The 19,315-nt window shown below is 41.6% G+C and overlaps 1 long non-coding RNA gene across 1 annotated transcript in view; it reads left to right on the top strand.

Moving 5' to 3' along the window:
• Positions 1 to 829: 829 nt before the first annotated feature.
• The window catches only part of LOC141999222 (uncharacterized), an 83,252-nt gene continuing 64,766 nt past the window's right edge, over positions 830 to 19,315 (top strand). The window contains exon 1 of the long non-coding RNA XR_012641974.1: positions 830 to 903. This is a non-coding gene — a long non-coding RNA (uncharacterized LOC141999222). The remainder of the gene's footprint in view (positions 904 to 19,315) is intronic.

Here is a 19,315-nt window from a genome sequence, read left to right as displayed (position 1 = left end):
CTCTATCACTGGCAATTTTTAAATCAAGACTGGATGGTTTTTCTAAAAGATTTCCTCTAGGTATTATTTTGGGGGAAGTTCTATGGTTTGTGTTATACAGGAGGTCTGACTAGATGATCACAGGGGTCACTTCTAATCTTGGAATTGCTGAATCCCAACCCACAACAATACCTAAACTTTGCATTTAGTGTAATGGAGTCCCAAGATATGTTTCTTCAATGATATTGCAGGAAATTGCCACATCTGTTAACTTCCCCTGCCATCCTGCTGTCTCCCGCCAACAGAGAGCCCACAGGTGAAATTCACCCTTCTGCAGCAAGCTAGCACAGGTCCTGGATTGTGAGATTTAAGTGGTGTGTGTTGACCTCGTTCTGTCCCTGTGCAGGCAGGTGAATGTCACCAACAGAACACAGGTGCTGGCCAGGAAACGAAGGCAGGATGGCTGAAAGCTGACTGTCCTGCCTTTGCTGGAGTCTCCCCTATAACCTTTCCTTGTGGTTGGGAACCATGAATTTAGAACCAGGCTTTCCTATGGATGCCTGGCCTATGTAGCCTTTTCTGGTCCCACTTTCTGCTCAGCCCACAGTCCTGCCATTGGTGGAGGGGAGGGGGAGTGAGAATGAAAGCCCAGCAGCCTAAGAGTATCTGGCCTATTCTAAGTTATTTGGAAGTATGCTTCATTTATACAAGGATATTCAATAAATACAGGAGCCAGTCAAATACAAATTCCTTTATATAGTCCCTCTTATTTACATATCCTAGGTCACTTTGCTTACCACTGAATTGCATCTGCATCTTGGATGGAGAATAGCAGCTGTTTAACTGTGCACAGCCACATTGCACCGCAGTGGAGGACAGACTGTGAAGGAAAGTGCTATATCTAATTGAAGCTGCAGGGGAATTGTAAGTAGGTACAATGTAATTATCCATTTTGGAATGTGATCAGAGCCTCTGTTTTTTGTTTTTGTTTTTTAAAGTGCCTTGGAATCCTTTAATGATCCTAATTAGTCAGGATTGAGTTGAACTTGCTGCATCACCAAGTTCCTTGTAAAAAGAAAAGGAGTACTTGTGGCACCTTAGAGACTAACCAATTTATTTGAGCATGAGCTTTCGTGAGCTACAGCTCACTTAAGCGCTGGTGGTTCTTCCTAGAAGTCTGCCAACGGAGCATGGAGCCAGCCCAGGTCTGTTCAGCTTGTGAAATCACAGCCTGAGGTGGAATGGCTACAGATCAGACTATTTGCCCACAGCAAAGGCCCTCCACGATTTACACATCTAAAGTAAGATAGGTTTCAGAGTAACAGCCGTGTTAGTCTATATTCGCAGAAAGAAAAGGAGTACTTGTGGCACCTTAGAGACTAACCAATTTATTTGAGCATGAGCTTTCGTGAGCTACAGCTCACTTCATCGGATGTGCTGTAGCTCACGAAAGCTCATGCTCAAATAAATTGGTTAGTCTCTAAGGTGCCACAAGTACTCCTTTTCTTTTTAAAGTAAGATAATGGAGAGAGAATTAACCTCTTTGTATTACCAGTGGTTTTAACCTACCGGAGTTACCAATGGCTCCCCTGAAGAAGGGAACATCTCTCAAGGTGTCCCTGGGTGACTGTTTCCTTAATTATACAGCTGCAGTCAGTGTGCTGGTAAAGACAAGATTCCCATTGCTGTGTTGTAACTTTCTATTTGATTAGCCTTAATGAATTAATTTGGATGGTAGCCTTGTATGAAGGCTTCTAGAAACCAAATAAATTCTAGCCAGCAAAATAAATGTTACATTATAAACCGTGGGGGATCAGAGGTGGGGGAATGGTGAACTAAACTAAGCACTTGGACTCCTTATCAGCAGAGGACAAGGTTTATTAATGTGAGGATAAATTAAAAACAAAACAAACAAAAAAAACCCAGGCAAACAGCTGAACTGCAGACTGCAGTATAAGCGCTTCAAATTCACCAATGCTAATTCACTTTACCATCTCAACCTCCCTTTGCCCAGTCTTCTCTTACCTTATTTGGAAGCTGAGTGACAGCAGGGTTTTATCTTGGTAAATCACTCTCAACTCAGTTGGGAAGCAGTACACTGGAAGAAGCACTTTCCATTGTAAACACGTTAATTAGAGTCCACCCTCCTCACTTGCCAATGTATAATCCTAATGGGAGTTACGCAGGCATGTTAGGTGGCTGGAAAGTTCCCTTTGAGCCAGTGTACGCTGAAATGTCTCTCATTGTGTACAAGGTACAGCTTTCATTTTAATCACATTTCATTCTGCTCTGGGCAAACAGAGGTTTCTCTCACTCTTACTATTTTAAGACAGGGCCTGAATCAAAACCTAGGGGTCCTGAGAAATTCAGGTCCAGATCCAAAACTTCAGTGCTAGTTCCCACCAATATAATAGACTGAATGAAACCCTCCAAAGTTTGGTGGTGTTTGGATTTGCATCCCAACTTCACAGTTTATGAACGTTCTTAATTATTTTTATTGATTAAAATCAGAACTGTTGAATGAGAAGACTAAATTTAATTACAAAATGTTCTAAATGATTAAAAAAAAACACTCTTGCATAGCTTAGTTTCAAGCAGCCCTCTTTATCCTGTGTCTTTTGGGTCTTTATTTCACATTTGAGCCTTTGGACTGTTGAAAGATATGGGACACATGAAAACTCAAGCCAACAAAACACACTAGGACAAATTTTACTTTCATTTACTCCCATTCAATCCCATTTGCTTCAGACTTTCCTCCCAAGCCCTGTTGAGGCACCTCCCTAGCTCTAGGCACCACTAACATCCTATTTAAGCCGTATTTTCAGAATTTGGGTAAAGCATGGGCCTTTTTCAGGCTCTTTGCACAGGAGTAATTTTCATTCTGAGAGCAGAATTTGACCCATTCTCTCAACCCCTTTGCAAATTAGTTCCTTCCTTCCCACTTCAGTCATTTAAACAACTGTCCTTGTCCCCTAAAATCAGCAGTTAGCAATACATATTTTTGAATCTGTGAATACCATCAATTTCTATGCATGTTTCCTATAAACTCTCCAATCTCCAGGAGACTGGCATCCACATTCAGTTCCAGAAGCTTAAGTATGAATTCCTCCACAATGTGTATTGATTTGGAAAGAGGTTCCTTCACAGGCTGAAATATCAAGTCTCAGAGCATTTGACTCACCAATTGAATTTCCTCTTTTCCTTCACAGTTGTCACTTTAAATGCAGTTCAAAAAATGCTCTTTCTTTCACACAAATATTTCTAAAAATGTCTTGTCATCTCCAGTTAAGGAGTAGCTCACTGCTAACAACCTAGCCTTCACGATACTTCACTCTGTAGATAGAAACGCGAGCCTGTTTCTGTTTTAAGTCTCTATCCAACTATCATTGAAGTCAATGGTTTTAGGCTCTATCCAACTACCATCTTTCCTCTCCAGTATCACTCTGTGGAATTCAGAAGCAAAAGAAGCTTTTTCAAACACTGAGCTTGCAAAAATATAGACAGTCTGTAAATTAAATAGGGGCTCCAATAAGGCACAGGCTATGAAATTGAAACATAAAGCGCCTTAGCTGTGATAAGTTCTTCAGCTCTAAGTGCGATTAGAACCTATCTGGAGCCTCTCGGCAATTCCACAAGACAAATAACAATAATCCATACTTAAAAATCAGCTTAGCCAATCAGGGAACTCAAACATATACCATGTGACTCAAATCACATGATCTAGCCTAACACACAATGCAAAACTGAAATACTGAAACACACCAAGCCATTTTAATTATCAGAGAATTGTGCAAGTGTGGGATTATTTTTTTAGACATTTCACTTCCCTGGTTGATAGTGTAATCAGAACAATTTCCTTGTAACCTAACCTATCTCACATCCCAGCACTCCCTTGGTCCTGACAGTTCTGTGGTGCTAGTTGTATATTAGACCTAACCTTCTTATTGTTGTGATCTTTAAAATGTATCCGTCTGTGCACAGTGCCTATTTCAAGGCAGCATTTTGCATTTCCTTTATTACTAGGTTCAGAAATTCTTTTTCTTTGGTATGGCTTAAAAACATCAATATTGGATGTCCAAGCCTAGGTTCGCAATCCAATTGATTACTTCAGGTGACGAGGAGAGGATGGGCGAGCTACGACATGGGACATCGGTTGATGAGGTGCTCCATAGTTTGAAGTTTGTTTCTGCAGTAACAAATAGGATTGTGTCTCATTCTCCATTTATGAAGGATGTAGGCACATCTGCTGTGTAATAAGCAGATGTGGTCCACAATGGACCATATTTTCCATGTGAGTTAAAAGGCACTGGATTTGTTTGCCTGGGTGCTTGATGAGCTGTTTGTTTGGGATGTTGGTCTCCTTCCCACCTTGCTTACCACTGATCTTCGGGGGAGAACCCAGTGCTTCGAGCTCTAGCGCTGCAAGCCAAAAAGATTTTCAGGATTTGAATTGGAATCTTGGTATGTTATTTAGGTTATTATGTATTAGAAGATTCTCCCCCCGCCCCCAAATATGATGGAACCGACAAAGGAATCTCATGTTGTGATGAATTTGGGATGGCTAGATCTACACTCGTACGAGAAGCCATGGCTGTAGCATTGATTTCACCATGTCCATAATGATACACATAACAGTGTTAAACTGAGAATGGGCAAGTGATGTGTGGGAGCGATGTGTCCAGATAGGGGAGTAGTATTTTGTGGTAGAGACCAATGTCCAGTGAAGAGGTCTTTAGAGATTTTTGCATCAGCTTCCCAGGTCATTCTTGCCAGTTTCTGAATAAGATTTTCATGTATCTTTATTTTGTCATGGATATTTTTCAGGTGCTGGTGATATGTGAGGCTTCAATCTAATGTCATATCAAGCATTTTCGGGTGGAATCACAGAATTATAGGACTGGAAGGGACCTCAAGAGGTCATCTAGCCAATCCCCTGCACTCATGGGAGGACTAAGTATTATCTAGACCATCCCTGACAGGTGTTTGTCTAACCTGCTCTTAAAAATCTCCAATGATGGAGAGTCCACAACCTCCCTAGGCAATTTATTCCAATGCTTAACAGCCAGGAAGTTTTTCCTAATGTCCAACCTAAACCTCCCTTACTGCAATTTAAGCCCATTGGTTCTTGTCCTATCCTCAGCAGTTAAGAAGAACAATTTTTCTCCTTCCTCCTTGTAGCAACCTCTTATGTACTTGAAAACTGTTATCATGTCCCCTCTCAGTCTTCTCTTTTCCAGACTAAACAACTCCCCCCCCCTTTTTTTTTTTCAATCTTCCTTCATAGGTCATGTTTTCTAGACCTTTAATCATTTTTGTTGCTCTTCTCTGGACTTTCTCCAGTTTATCCACATCCTTCCTGAAATGTTGCATTCAGAACTGGACACAATACTCCAGTTGAGGCCTGAGTAGAGCGGAAGAACTAGTTCTCGTGTCTTGCTTACAACACTCCTGCTAACACATCCCAGAATGATGTTGTGTTTTTTGCCACAGTGTTGCACAGATGACTCATATTTAGCTTGTGGTCCACTATGACCCCCAGATCCCTTTCCACAGGACTCCTTCCTAGCAGTCATTTCCCATTTTGTATTTGTGCAACTGATTGTTCCTTCCTAAGTGGAGTACTTTGCATTTGTCCGTATTGAATTTCATCCTATTTACTTCAGACCTTGTTTCCAGTTTGTCGAGATCATTTTGAATTTTAATCCTATCCTCCAAAGCAGTTGCAACCCCTCCCATCTTGGTATCATCCGCAAACTTTATAAGTGTATTCTCTATACCATTATGTAAATCATTGATGAAAATATTGAATAGAACTGGAACCAGAACAGATCCCTGTGGGACCCCAATCATTATGCCCTTCCAGCATGACTGTGAACCACAGATAACTACTCTCTGGGAATGGTTTTCCAACCAGTTATGCACCCACCTTATAGTAGCTCCATTTAGGTTGCATTTCCCTAGTTTGTCTATGAGAAAGTGAGGCGAGACAGTATCAGAAACTTTACTAAAGTCAAGATATCCCACATCTACTATCCAAAGCGCTGTTACCCTGTCAAAGAAACCTATCGGGTTGGTTTGACACAATTTGTTCTTGACAAATCCATGCTGACTGTTACTTATCAGCTTATCTTCTAGATGTTTGCAAATTGATTGCTTAATTATTTGCTCCATTATCTTTCTGGGTACAGAAGTTAAGCTGACTGGTCTGTTACTGCCCAGGTTGTTCTTATTTCCCTTTTCATAGATGGGCACTATGTTTGCGCTTTTCTAGTCTTCTGGAATCTCTCCTGTCTTCCATGACTTTTCAAAGATAATCGATAATGGCTCAGATATCTCCTCAGTCAGCTACTTGAGTATTCTAGGATGTTTCATCAGGCCCTGATGACTTAAATACCTCTAACTTGTCTAAGTAATTTTTAACTTGTTCTTTCCCTATTTTAGCCTCTGATCCTACCTCATTTTCATTGGCATTAATGAACTGTTAATGTGCATCAGCAGATCTTCATGGACAGTTAGTCCGCAGCAGCCTAGTGTTGCGTAGATTCACACCCTACCTTGCTGGAAAACTAATTGTGTAGACAAGTCCTAAGAAAGTTGTCCCAATCTTCACTTTTTCCTGGAATCCCACCTTAATGTATGTTAAAGCTAATACACAGTCAGTGCAGCTGTGGCCTGGTCAGAAACCTGATTGTTCATTCAGTAACATTGCTTCTACAAGCAGTGTTATCCTTGCCAGTAATATTCTCTCCATGAACTTATACAACATGCAAAGGAGTGATACATTATCTGGTTTGAGGAAGGAAGGATTATTGTTTGGCTTTCCAAACTTGACAATGGCAAAGACCAGAGCCTTGCACCAGATCCTTGGGATAAGCCCCTAGGAATGGCTATTGGAGGACAGTGCTGCCAGCCATTTCCATCCATTGGCTCTGTTTTTAAGAAATTCTGGAAAGACATCATCAGGTTCTGCAGCTTTTCCAGCTTTCATTAATGAGAGGGCCTTATTTACTTCCTCAACTATGAAGGACAGTGATGGCGGGGAGGTGGGTAGTGAGCTGGCTGTTTGTTGGAGCTCTCTGCACACTTTGCACTTATATGACTTGTGCCCTAGTGCTTTTGAGTTCATAAGAAACGTTCTTGTGATTGCATCAGCTGATTCCTCAGGATTTCGATGTTTCACTGGGGTTGCAACCCCCAGCTGATGCAACAATTGTCAGGCTTTGCAACTGGAGTGACTGAAGTCCAGAGCTTCACCCATCTTAATCCATCTTTGATGGTGCACTAAATTCAGTGACTCTATTAGGGATGTTGCAGTGATCAAGTCACCAGATGTGTGGTGCTCCTTTAATAGTCTTTCTGTTTCTGGTTTCCAGCATGGGATATATCTTTTTCGATAGCCACAAGAGATGGGTTGTTGGTTTTTTGTTTTTTGGGGTTGTTTTTTTTTTTTTTTTGCAGCTATTTGGCTGAGCCGGGTGAAATGATTGAAGTTTTTGGGCTTTGGTGGAATCACATCAATGGCAGCCTCAATTATTGAAGTGAATCCTGTCTAAGTTGCTTTTCGAATGTTCCATCGCATTTTGGGTGATGACATGATTACTGGGAGTTCAGTCCCAATGTGGATTATCACCGGTTAATGCTGACTATGTGGGAAGTTGCCAAGAGTAGTTCTGGAGGCATTCTGATGGATTCCAAACTGGTCTTTGGTGAAGAAACAATCAGCAGAAATAATAAGCATGAAAAGGTCAAGGAGCAGGACTGTAGTGGAGGAATGCACAAGGAACTGGCAATTCTGTGTGATGGGCAGCAGAAAGGGACAGAATTGCTGGGAATCAAAGAGACCATGTGCTCCTGTTGTAAGATAACTGTCACTTCTAATTAAGAAGAGTGGAATGTGAAAGCTTGGTATTTTATGTGAGACAGTTAGAATTTGTCCTTGTAAACTGGACAGTTATGTTTTTTTCTTTAAACTCCTTTTGATTAAAGCAATTACTTTTGTTTAATATTTAATACATAGACTCGATCTGTCTCTGCAATAGATAGGGCAATGCCCAGTTCAGTGTTCTCCTAATACAGAAGCTTTCTGTGCAGCTGGTCTCAGAAAGTAGCTGCTGGAATATAGCTCAGGCCCCAGCTATATAAGCTGACTTAGAGGAATACTGGGCAGAGTGAGATGGGCCAGAGGCAATGACCTAACTCAGGGATTGCCAACCTTTGGAACATGGCCCCCCAGGGAAAGCTGCTGTCAGGCCAGGCCAGTTTGTTTTCCTGCAGCGTCCACAGGTTTGGCCGATCGCAGCTCCCAGTGGCCACGGTTTGCCATCCCAGGCCAATGGGAGCTGTGGGAAGTGGCACGAGCCAAGGGAGGTGCTAGCCACCCTTCCCGCAGCCCCCATTGGCCTGGGACAGTGAACCACGGCCACTGGGAGCTGCAATCGGCCAAACCTGTGGACGCTGCAGGTAAACAAACCAGCCTGGCCCACCAGTAGCGTTCCCTGGCAGGCTGTGTGCCAAAGGTTGACGATCCCTGACTTAACTTATCATCAGAGAGGAACAGTCTGCTGATGAGAAGGATGGAGGGAAATATAGAATAGCTGTAGCAGGACCTGCTAAGGATGAAAACGCATTATCTCCCTTTCATTCCTCTCTGCTATTTTGTTCCTTCCCCTTCATCACCCAGCTCCACAAGCAAATTTCTAAGATGGCCACCACGCTACATCTGTTTCCATCTGAAGCGGGGTTCACTTGAAACTGGCAGACTGTGGCTCAATAGTCTCTCAGAGTCTTGTGATGCAGCCTTGTGAGGTAATCAGAAGGCCTGGCAGCTGAGTTACAGTCCACTGTCCCCTGGTGCTCCCAGGTTCCCTTAGGTAGGCAGAGGAGGGGTATGAGAACCTAGGCCCACCTTCTCCACCAGATCCCAGCCCAGGGCCCAACAGGGAAGGGATGAGGAGAGGCTCAGTCCCCTCTAGCTTGTACAACAGATCAGCCCCCTGGGCCACTTCCTACCTCATCCTGTTCCTTCTTCAGTTTGGGGTGTGGTTGTGGTGCTGGGTTTCCTTCTCAGCAGAGGATTGGTGCCACAGTCTCAATAATTCAAACAGTCAGTTGGGCCTTCCCAGTTCACTTTGCAGTGTCCAGTTGTTCTCCCTTATTAGGGAGAAGTGGCAGGGGAGAAAAGAGGTTAGGTCTTGGGCATCCCTGATGGGTCTTAACCCCAGTCCAGACCCTTCCCCTTTGGATCCCTCTTTCTCAGAGGCTACAGCCTGGCTGGCTGCCTGGAGCCGGACTCTCCTTCACTCTTTCCTCTTGCCTATCTCCTTTTAAGCAGGCCCTCCATCTGGAGCAACCTCTACAGCTGCTGAGGACTGGGGCCTTCTTGGCCCAATATTGCTCCACAACTCCATTAGTCTTAGTGTGGGGTCCGTAAACCCAATCACACCATCAGAAATGAATTTTGTTTTGTGTCAAATGACTTAATTAAAGGATGACCTCAGATTAATTTTCAGTCTGTCAGTTACAACTTTCATAGTTTCTGGGTTACAGAGGAAATTACTGAAGGCGACACAGAAAGGATGAGCATTTCAGTAGACAAAGGTTTTTCCTTTCTCCACTAAAATCCATGATTGCTGGCATTGACTGATGAGAGTCCATTGATTCTGAGGCCAGAAGGGACATCATGATAATCTAGTCTGACCACCCGTAAAGCACAAGACAGAGAACTTCCCCAAAATAATTCCTAGAGCCAATATTTTTTAGAAAAAACATCCAGTCTTGATTTAACAATTACCAGTGAAGGAGAATCCACCACCATTTTTATAAGTTGTTCCAATGATTAAGTACTTTCATTGTTAAAAATTTACACCTTCTTTACAATCTGAATTTGTTTAGGTTTCAGCTTCCAGCCATTGCATCATGTTATGCCTTTGGCTGCTAGATTGATGGGCCTATTGTTAAATATTTGTTCTCTATGTAGGTAGTTATAGACTGTAATCAAGTCACTCCTTAACCTTCTCTTTGTTAAGCTCAATAGACTGTGCTCTGAGTCCTTCACTGGAAGGGATGTTTTTTAATCTTTTAATTTTACTCGTGGCTGTTCTTTAAACCCCCTCCAATTGGTCAACATCCTTCTTGAATTGTGGGCATTAGAACTGATCCCTGACGAACCCCACTCGAAACACACCCATTTGATGATTCCCCATTTACAATTACATTTTGAGACCTATCCATTAGTCAGCTTTTAATCAATTTAATGTGTGCCAGGTTTATTTGATATCTTTCTAATTTTTTAATCAAAATGTCATAATGTGATGGTCTGGAGGAATTACAAATGAAAGATGTTAGGACCATATTATGAAGTTATTCTGGATTTACACTAGTGTAACTGAAAGTAGAATTTGAACCTGTGCCTTTAATGGTAAAAGGAAAAATTCTGCCCTCAGATATGTGATGAACAGTACCTACTGATGCCAACAGAAGCTGCACATGTGCTTCTGAGAATAGAACAGTACAGCTGTTTCCAAGAACAAACCTAGGAAAAAATATGTTGATTTTCAATGTTGAAAAAAATCTGGTGACCTTTCCTTTGGAAACCACTAGCTACTTCATGCTTTGCAGTGGGGACTTCAAATTTGGCAGGGGATGTCTGTTGGGTTAGGGATTTGCCTTCTGCTGTCCCTGTGAATATCCTCCCAAAATTTGGCTAAGCTATAAGACATTGAAAAATAGCAGTTCACACATGCTAGTTCAGTACACATACTAGAGTTTAATAGTCAAAATCTCCAAAGATTCTGCCCTCGCTGACCACAGTGAAGTTTCTCACAGCTCTTAGTGCTGACAAGATTGCACATGCACCATCCCCACAGAGCAAATGAACATGCTGCAGTCCAAGGTTACAGGGGCAAAGTCGTCATTTCCCTGTAATGACCACTCCTGGATGCTCCAGGCCAGGGTGGGACTGGACACTGGAACTGAGAGAAGGGAGTCTGTCTCTTCTGTGCTCTCAATGACCTCCCTGTTGGCACACAGGCATAAGAACATAAGAATGGCCATGCTGAGTCAGACCAAAGGTCCATCCAGCCCAGTATCCTGTCTACCAACAGTGGCCAATGCCAGGTGCCCCAGAGGGAGTAAACCTAACAGGTACTGATCAAGTGATCTCTCTCCTGCCATCCATCTCCACCCTCTGACAACCAGAGGCTAGGGACATTCCTTACCCATCCTGGCTAATAGCCATTAATGGACTTAACCGCCACAAATTTATCTAGTTCTCTTTTAAAACCCTGTTATAGTGCTAGCCTTCATAACCTCCTCAGGCAAGGAGTTCCACAGGTTGACTGTGTGCTGTGTGAAGAACTTCCTTTTATTTGTTTTAAATCTGCTGCCCATTAATTTCATTTGGTGGCCCCTAGTTCTTATATTATGGGAACAAGTAAATAACTTTTCCTTATTCACTTTCTCCACACCACTCATGATTTTATATACCTCTATCATGAAGGAGGAAGACAACTGACTCAAATAGAGGAGACAAGAGCCAGACCTAGAACACTGAGGGATAGAGCATGGGCAGTAAACTGGGACAAAGAATCCAGGGGGCAAAGACTGGGACTGGGAGGTGGCGAGTCAGACTGGAGGTTGGCAAGAAGGTGGAGACTCGGACTGGCTAGATACAGAGACTAGGTTTGGAAGCTAACAGGGAGTTAAACTACACAAGCAACCTTAATTCTGGAATTTCTTAACTTTTGATTACATGACGTTGCAACTTTAATAGTGTTTTTAATGCACCTGAACTCAGCACTAGTGCAGTTACACTGTTGTTGGAGGCTGTTCTAATATGGGTCAGGCTTGACAAAGCCCTGGCTGGGATGATTTAGTTGGGGATTGGTCCTGCTTTGAGCAGGGGATGGGACTAGATGACCTCCTGAGGTCCCTTCTAACCTTGATATTCTATTCTATGGGTAGCTATTTTTCTGTGCAGATACACCTGAATGTGCAGCATTGGCTAGAGCATTGCTTGGTTCCCGCTGGACTGTTTTTTATACATCTTACATAGATTATTGCCCAAGACTGAGATAGTTGTAGCCATAACAATAGCACACAACACTTTTGTGTCAGCTTTGCAGGGAAATTGGGTAATTGGGTTGAAATATGCTGCTAGTGGGTCCTCTTTATGGGTTAGGAATCCACCAAAGTTAGTAATTGAAAAGGTCTCATCGGTCATCTAGTCCATTCCTTGGCTAGTACAAGATTCTTACTTACAGAGTCTGCCCACCCTTAGGAAATGATGTAAACCTTCCTCTTTGATAAAGTTTTTTCAACTCTAACCAGAATGATGCCCATCAAAACAATTACCCTGCCCCCTCAAATATATACAAAATATTCCCCAAGTAGAGTTTTCTGTAACTGGAAAATGAAGAAGAGCCAGAGGCTCCTTGAAGTCCACTAGAACAGGAGTTCTCAATGTGGAGTTCATGACCTTGAGAGGGGCAGGGGTGGCAAACAGATGTCAGTGGGTTATAACCGCCTGGCCTTTTCCATATTATTAAATGGGAGGGAAGGGGGTCCCAGCTACAGGGGGCAGAGGCCCAAGGGGGTTCATAGTACAGAGCAGGTTGAGAGCCCATACACAAGGGATTTTGCCAATCTAATGAACATGGATGGCACACAGCTAGTACAAAGCTGTGAGTCAGCACCAAACTTAAGAGATACTGTGTTTTTCTACAGATTTTCCCAGTTCATTTTTCCTTTGTGTTTATTTTGCAATATCAGCTATTATTACAGCTTATCACCATTTCTAACATCTTTGAAAACCAGCCAAGACAACCCTGCTATATGCCTTTTGACAGAGTTTTGATTTGGAATTACTGGTTGCCTTGTTCCATTCTTAAAAAGAATAGCTTCTAAGTTATGTGTGTGTGGATGTGAGTCATAATGGAAATATATTAACGAAATGGGCATAGCACTTCAAGTGATGAAATAGATACAAGTGTAAAAGTCACTGTCTGGCATTGCTGCTGTTTTACAAGCTGATTGGGGTATGCACTTGATGCCTAAAAGTCCATCATTATGGAGAACACAGTAGCAGGACACACATCAGGGATTAATGCAGTGGATTGATGCATTGCTGAAGGCCTGTTCTGAAGATTTAAGTGGGACTTAAGTGTTGCGTAAATTCTGTTATGGAAGGCACATTTTAGCACTTGTTGGTCCCCAGCCTCTTCTGATTTTCCTATAGTCTCTGTCAGATAATGTTAGAGGTTTCATGTAAAGACTTGTATACTCACAGGTTTTGTATTGCTTTAACTATATCAGTTTGAAACCAGTAGTGGATGCAGTCCTATCAATATAAAGATGCTTATATCAGTGTAGGTTATTCCGATATGTTAAAATACCATTATAAGGCAGCCTTATATCAGTATAACTCTGTCCACACTAGGGGATTGTACTGGTATAAACCTAGCAGTACAAAAATCACTCCTATCCAACATAGATAAATCAGAACAAAAACTGTGTGTAGACCAGGCTTTACAGTCTCTCTAGGTGCTTATGGTAATACAAATAAAATAACAATAATAGGCAGGAAAAGTGCTCCCAGAGATGTTGACATATCACTTGAGAAAAGGGCTGGAGCATAGATGATTGGTTTTGTGTCTTGACTCTTTCCCCCTGTCACCCACTGTCCCACCCTGAATATTTAATTGGATAAAACTATTTATGTTCCCCACAGTAAGCTGTCAGGCACAGCTCATGGGCCAGATTCTCAGCTGATGTAAATTTCATAGTTCCACTGACTTTAGTGAAAGTGTGTTGATTTACATTGGCTGAGGACTTAGCTTGTTACATTTTATATTTTTGATTTATTTTCCTTCCGTAAAGGACTACATCTTTCCAATTTTACACAACTACTGTTTGGGCAATAAAGTTACCCTTGTTTGTTGTGGCAGACTGAGTCTGTCTGAGTTATTGTCCTACAGCATGGGAAAAAAAAAAACAGAAGGGAAGAGGATTTCACCCTGGTTCAATGTTTTCCACTAAAGTCTGTGGCAAATCAAAAAAGAAATGTGATTTATGGCCAGAGCTGGCTGAAAATGGGAGGATCCCTTTTTATGAAAACGTTCAAGGTTTTGAGAAAAAGGTTCATCCCAAAGAGGAACAAAACATCAAAATCCCCCAAATTTTCACCAAAAGGGATTTAAGAGAAAGCCAAAAAGGAATTGTTCAGCTTCCCATCAGTGAAACTGACAAGAGCATTTGCTTCTCTGAACACCCAACTCTGACAGCAGGAGCGGTGCTACCCATCCACTGGCCCTAGGGAGAAGGCAGAGTTCTACAAAAGTTTCAATGAATTTGCACTAGATTTAACAGAACACTTCATTCTGCTGAATAAGCATTTTCTGAAGAAACTAAAAGTGTAGTTGGAAAATTTTTGATCAGCTCCAATCATAGGATATATTCACTGATAAAGGAGTGAGCTATGGGTGTTAATAGCTAGTTTAATTGGTAAGGTGCTAGTAGCTGGCCTTCAAGAATATATAACACAATTCCTGAGTTTTGTAGGAGCAAAATAACAAGGTTGTGCATTGCAAATGGCTTCCTTTGACAGCTCTTACGTCCGCTCTTAAGGCTTGAGACTCAAGCTCTTTGGGAGGATTTCTGAGGCCCTCCTGCATGTATCCAAAATCTGAGCATGTCCTCAGGTATTCAGTGAGGGCAACACTTGATGGAGAAGGAATCAAACCAGTGGTCCGGTCCAGGCAGGCGTCGGAGAATGTGATTCTTGAATGCATGAGCTGCACCATTGTCTATGTATATTTTACATTAGAGGACAAAGACCACATTATTTTCTCAGTTACACCAGGCAAACTGGAAAAACCTCTGCCAAAGTTGATGATGTTACACTGGTGTGTATGACAGCAGAATTTGACCCTATGTTTTGTTTTGCTTAGTTCTTCCCCCAAATGTCTGCAAGGAACCTAGGTTTGGCTGCATATCAACAGGGAGGAAAATCCCAGGCTCTTCAATTTCCTATTGCAGGCAGATATGTCCAGAGAGCATGGACCAGAGACCGCAATGCCTGATACTAATTCTTTTCACAGTTTGGATAACAGAATCACCTTTGCCTGAGTGGGTGAGTTGCAAGACTTTTGCAATTCCCTCATGGTGACTAGATTATTGTACCAGTATTTCATTTTATCCATGCATTGGAGAAACAAAACCCAAGTGAAGCAATTTCTGGTGAAGGGGAACCCAAGACTTTGTTGAGGGGTGAATGGGAGTTTATAGCGCTATTACTGTCATCTGTACAGGAGGATTTTGACTACTGTAACAGGATTGAGCCGGATATACTCCTAGGTGTTTGGGGAAAGGTACAGAAAGGCTGCCCCATGCTAAGCAGGGACCTTTTATACTCTGTGACTGTCAGATCTGAAGGAATGAAAACCACTGGATAGCTTTGTCGTAGCTGAGGTAATGATTCTTGTTGACTGTTTTCCTGTTGCTGGGAGAGATAGGAAGAGTCACACTGTCTGACATCTAAGCAGATTCTGCAAGTAATTTGCCTGAGTCAGCAGGCCCTTTGCTACAGCCTGCAGATAGAAGGAAGCAGCCAGAATTCTGCTATCTGCATCACACCTCCAGGAGAGTGCCAGCGTAATGTCTAGAAAGGGGAAGGGGTTTTCATGCCATACTTTTACATATAAATAACATATATATGGCTTCATTCTTCATGGTGTTCTTCCTTCCTGATCAGTTCTTTACTACCTCCCTCTTTCCTAACTGCAGGTTGTCACTTCTCTAAACCCATCTTCTCCCTAGCCACTTAAAGTTAACACCTCTTTATTTCAAAAATTGGCTTTTTTTAAAAAAAGATTTATACTCTACTAATTGGCTTTTTTCACACTCTGAACCTCTTTTGCTGCCTTTTGCATGCAACTGGAACCCTTTCACCACCTAATCTCCACTTTTCACACTCTGATTACACTATTTTCTCCTTCCTTCCTTTTATTTCATTTCCAGATTGGTTTGTTCTCTTTTGCCACAGCTCTGGTGCTAAAAATCACTGTCTCTGAATTTCTAGATCTGCCATTTGCAAAATAAGGCTCCAATCCTGTAAACATTTATGCACATTCCAGTGTTTTATGCTTGAAGTCAGTGAGACTTGTAGCAGTGTTGCCAACTCTCACATTTTACGGATCTCGTGATATTTGGGTGTTTCTTAAAGCCCATATCCCTGAATCCACATGATGAGAGTTTCAGCTTTCATTTTAAAATAAAATTTAAGTTTCTAGATCTCTTGGTTGTGGAACAGTTGGAAAATACAAACTCTACAGATTCAGGAACCAGGAGGCAAATAGAAACAACCCAACATTTATTATTTTTAAAAAATCTCATTATTTTCAAGACAGTCTGATGATTTGTTGGAGGCTGACTCATGAGTTCCGAAAAGTTGGAGTTGGCAATACTCAACTGAAAATTAAGCATGTTTATAAATGTTTTCAGGAGCACAGTCTGTCATCATTGATTATTACTACTACACTTTGGCCAAGATTTTTGTTAACTCTAAACCTAAAAGTCAGCAAGATGGGCTGCACGTAACTAACAGAACAATACTGCATGCAATGCATACAAAAGGTTGAAAAGAAGAATACCAGGGAGCCAAAGCCATGCTGCCCCAAATATATTTTAGGAACATCTGATCCCTACTGGAAAAATATTTCTCTAAATATATGTATATAAAGTAAAATCTTTACATACATTCAAAAGAAAAACTTTAATGAACAGACTTTGATCTGCAAATGTAATTAGCATTAGAATTAGAGATGGAATGGAGATTTGTCTAAAAGCATTAATTCAAATCTCACGCCAGATTTTTCTTATCAGTGCTGTAATTCTAACAGTGCCTGTGGCAGATTCAGAAATCAGAAGAAAGGGACAAGGGCAGTAGGTCTCCCACTGGCAAAAAAAAAAAAAAAAAAAAGTGTGAGATGGAATTAATCTATAATATCCTCAACCCAACGCTGTTTTTAAGGTATGAATTATTTATCTTCCAATCTTCTCAAAATGCCAGTAGAGCTGTATGAACCATTACTTTGATCTCACGGTGCTTTCTGGCACCACAGCGACTACAGTAAGATTGCAGCTAAAACCTATAGGCTTCGGGTTTATTTAACTTTCATAACAGAGCACATCTCAACAGCTGGTTGCTTTCCAGTAATTTGGAGGGTAACCTATTTGGGTCAAGCTGTTGCTTACTTCATATTCCTATCAGGATGGACATGTGAACAGGACCAAGTTCTGCTTACAATTATAGCCATCTAAGCTTTGAGTTACTCCAGATTTGCAGTGGTGTAACAGTGAGCAGAGTTTGACCTGTGGTACACAGAACATGAACTGAAGCAGAAAGGTTAAAATGGTCTTCTTTGTAATGTGTGGTCCTTTGTATTAAGATAGCTAATCAGTGCTTGAAAGGATGTTTGAATTTAGGATTAACCTCTTTGCCTAGTCCCATGAGCATCAGAGCATACAGACCTTCAGACAAAGCTTTTTGTTTAGTCAACAGTAATACCTTCTTGTGTCCTTTTCAAAGGGGAAGAGAAGGCCGCAATGTGCTTTAATTCATATATATCCATAGGTATAAACACATAGGGCGCTTGGGTCTATTCATGGACACATTTTCCAAATGTGCTTCTCAGTAGTCATGGTAAAGCTGTAAAAACCTTCCAAACTGGTGACATACATTCAGTATAATAAAGTGTATTCTGGCTAACTAAATGACTGGACTGTCTGCTGCCAGTCAAAGGTCAAAGCTGATATTCATAACTTATTTCAAATCCATTTCCAGCTTATTCTCTTTCTAAACTGTCCATACAGTCTCTCTAAAATAGATGTAAACACTTGAAATTTACCTGCTCACCATGGAATATGTCCTTCCTTTGACCAGTGCATTAATGGATTTATTTATTTATTTATTTATTTTTGGGGAGCGGGTTGGGGGTTGCTTGTTTTTTGTTGGTTTGTTTTCCTTGATTGTATTACAGTTACAGCTTTCACCTTCTTTCCCCCCCTCCCCCCGAAAGAAAATAACTTCAGTGGGAACAAAGGCTGAGAGGCTGAGCAAAAGGCAGCTGTAAGAGTCTTATCAAAGCCCTAACAGAGTGGGAATAATTATTCACACTCTGTTGGGGGTTCCAGCAAGACCATCTGAGGAAAAGGATCACTCCGTCTTTTCAACAAGAGAAATTAAAAGAAAACCACAAGAAATTCAGGGGAGAGGGGAGGCCTGAGGGAAAGATGTGAGAACTCCTCCCCCACTTTATACACTGTATTAGCTGCCCATTCCTAAGACCAGGTTGTGCCAGATAATGACAGCAGTAGCCATTTCTTAACAGATTTCTATTAATAACCTTCGTGAAATGACAAATAAAAGAGCTGAAAACCTGACCTTTCCCTTTTTATGAGTCCAACTGAACTGAGGTGTTCTGTTCCTCTTCCAACCCTGACCCAATTGCTCAGTCTGCATATACAGGTACAAAAAATATTTAGAACTACCTCTGGGGTCAGCCTGGTCTTTCGATCCGCTGATTTCAGCTGTGGTTAGTAATTGCCATCAAGAGAGTATTTAAAGCTCTTTAAAAAGGCTCATTTAATTATCAGTTGGCTTGGAAAAAAGTATTAGCAATTGTACAGCCATAGCATTTGCAGCAGCTAAGGTACTTTCTATAGTAAATAAAAGGAGGTATAATCTATTTAAGGTACTTATATGGGCCCTGTTACCTCAGTATTTGAATCCTTCACAATCTGTAATGTATTTGTCCTCATGGCACCCCAGCGATGTAGAGGTATAATATTGTCTCTGTTCTACAGATGCGGGAACTGAGGTGTAGAGAGACCAAGTCACTTTCCCAAAGTCACACAGGATGCCTATGACAGAGCAGGATTTGAATGCAAGTCTGCCCAGTTTTAGCCTAATGCCCTAACCACAGAACAATCTACCTTATTTATTTATCTTAGAGAGAGCCACTTGAAAAATGTTCAGAATCTGACATGTTCCGTGGAAATTTTGACCAAAGAAGGGACAAGTTGCATGTTTTTTGCAATTTTTTTTTTTTGGACTGACTATAATCTGTGGTAGAACAAGCATCTTTCTAAGGCCCTACTGTGTGCTGTCACCTGGAGGCAAACCTTGATGTACTAGAATATTAGGCAAAGAATGTTTTGGCATTTCCCCTCCCAATTTACCTGTAATCCAGGTTCCCACTCCAAAGTGCAGTGATGAAAAGCCCCCTAGAGAGAGCTCATATTCCTTATCAGAGTTCCCTTAAATGTGGCATGCTAAGGG

The sequence above is a fragment of the Natator depressus genome, chromosome 15, assembly GCF_965152275.1.
Source record: "Natator depressus isolate rNatDep1 chromosome 15, rNatDep2.hap1, whole genome shotgun sequence".
NCBI classification, from domain to species: domain Eukaryota; kingdom Metazoa; phylum Chordata; order Testudines; family Cheloniidae; genus Natator; species Natator depressus.
This window is presented reverse-complemented; position numbering and strand designations above follow the sequence as displayed.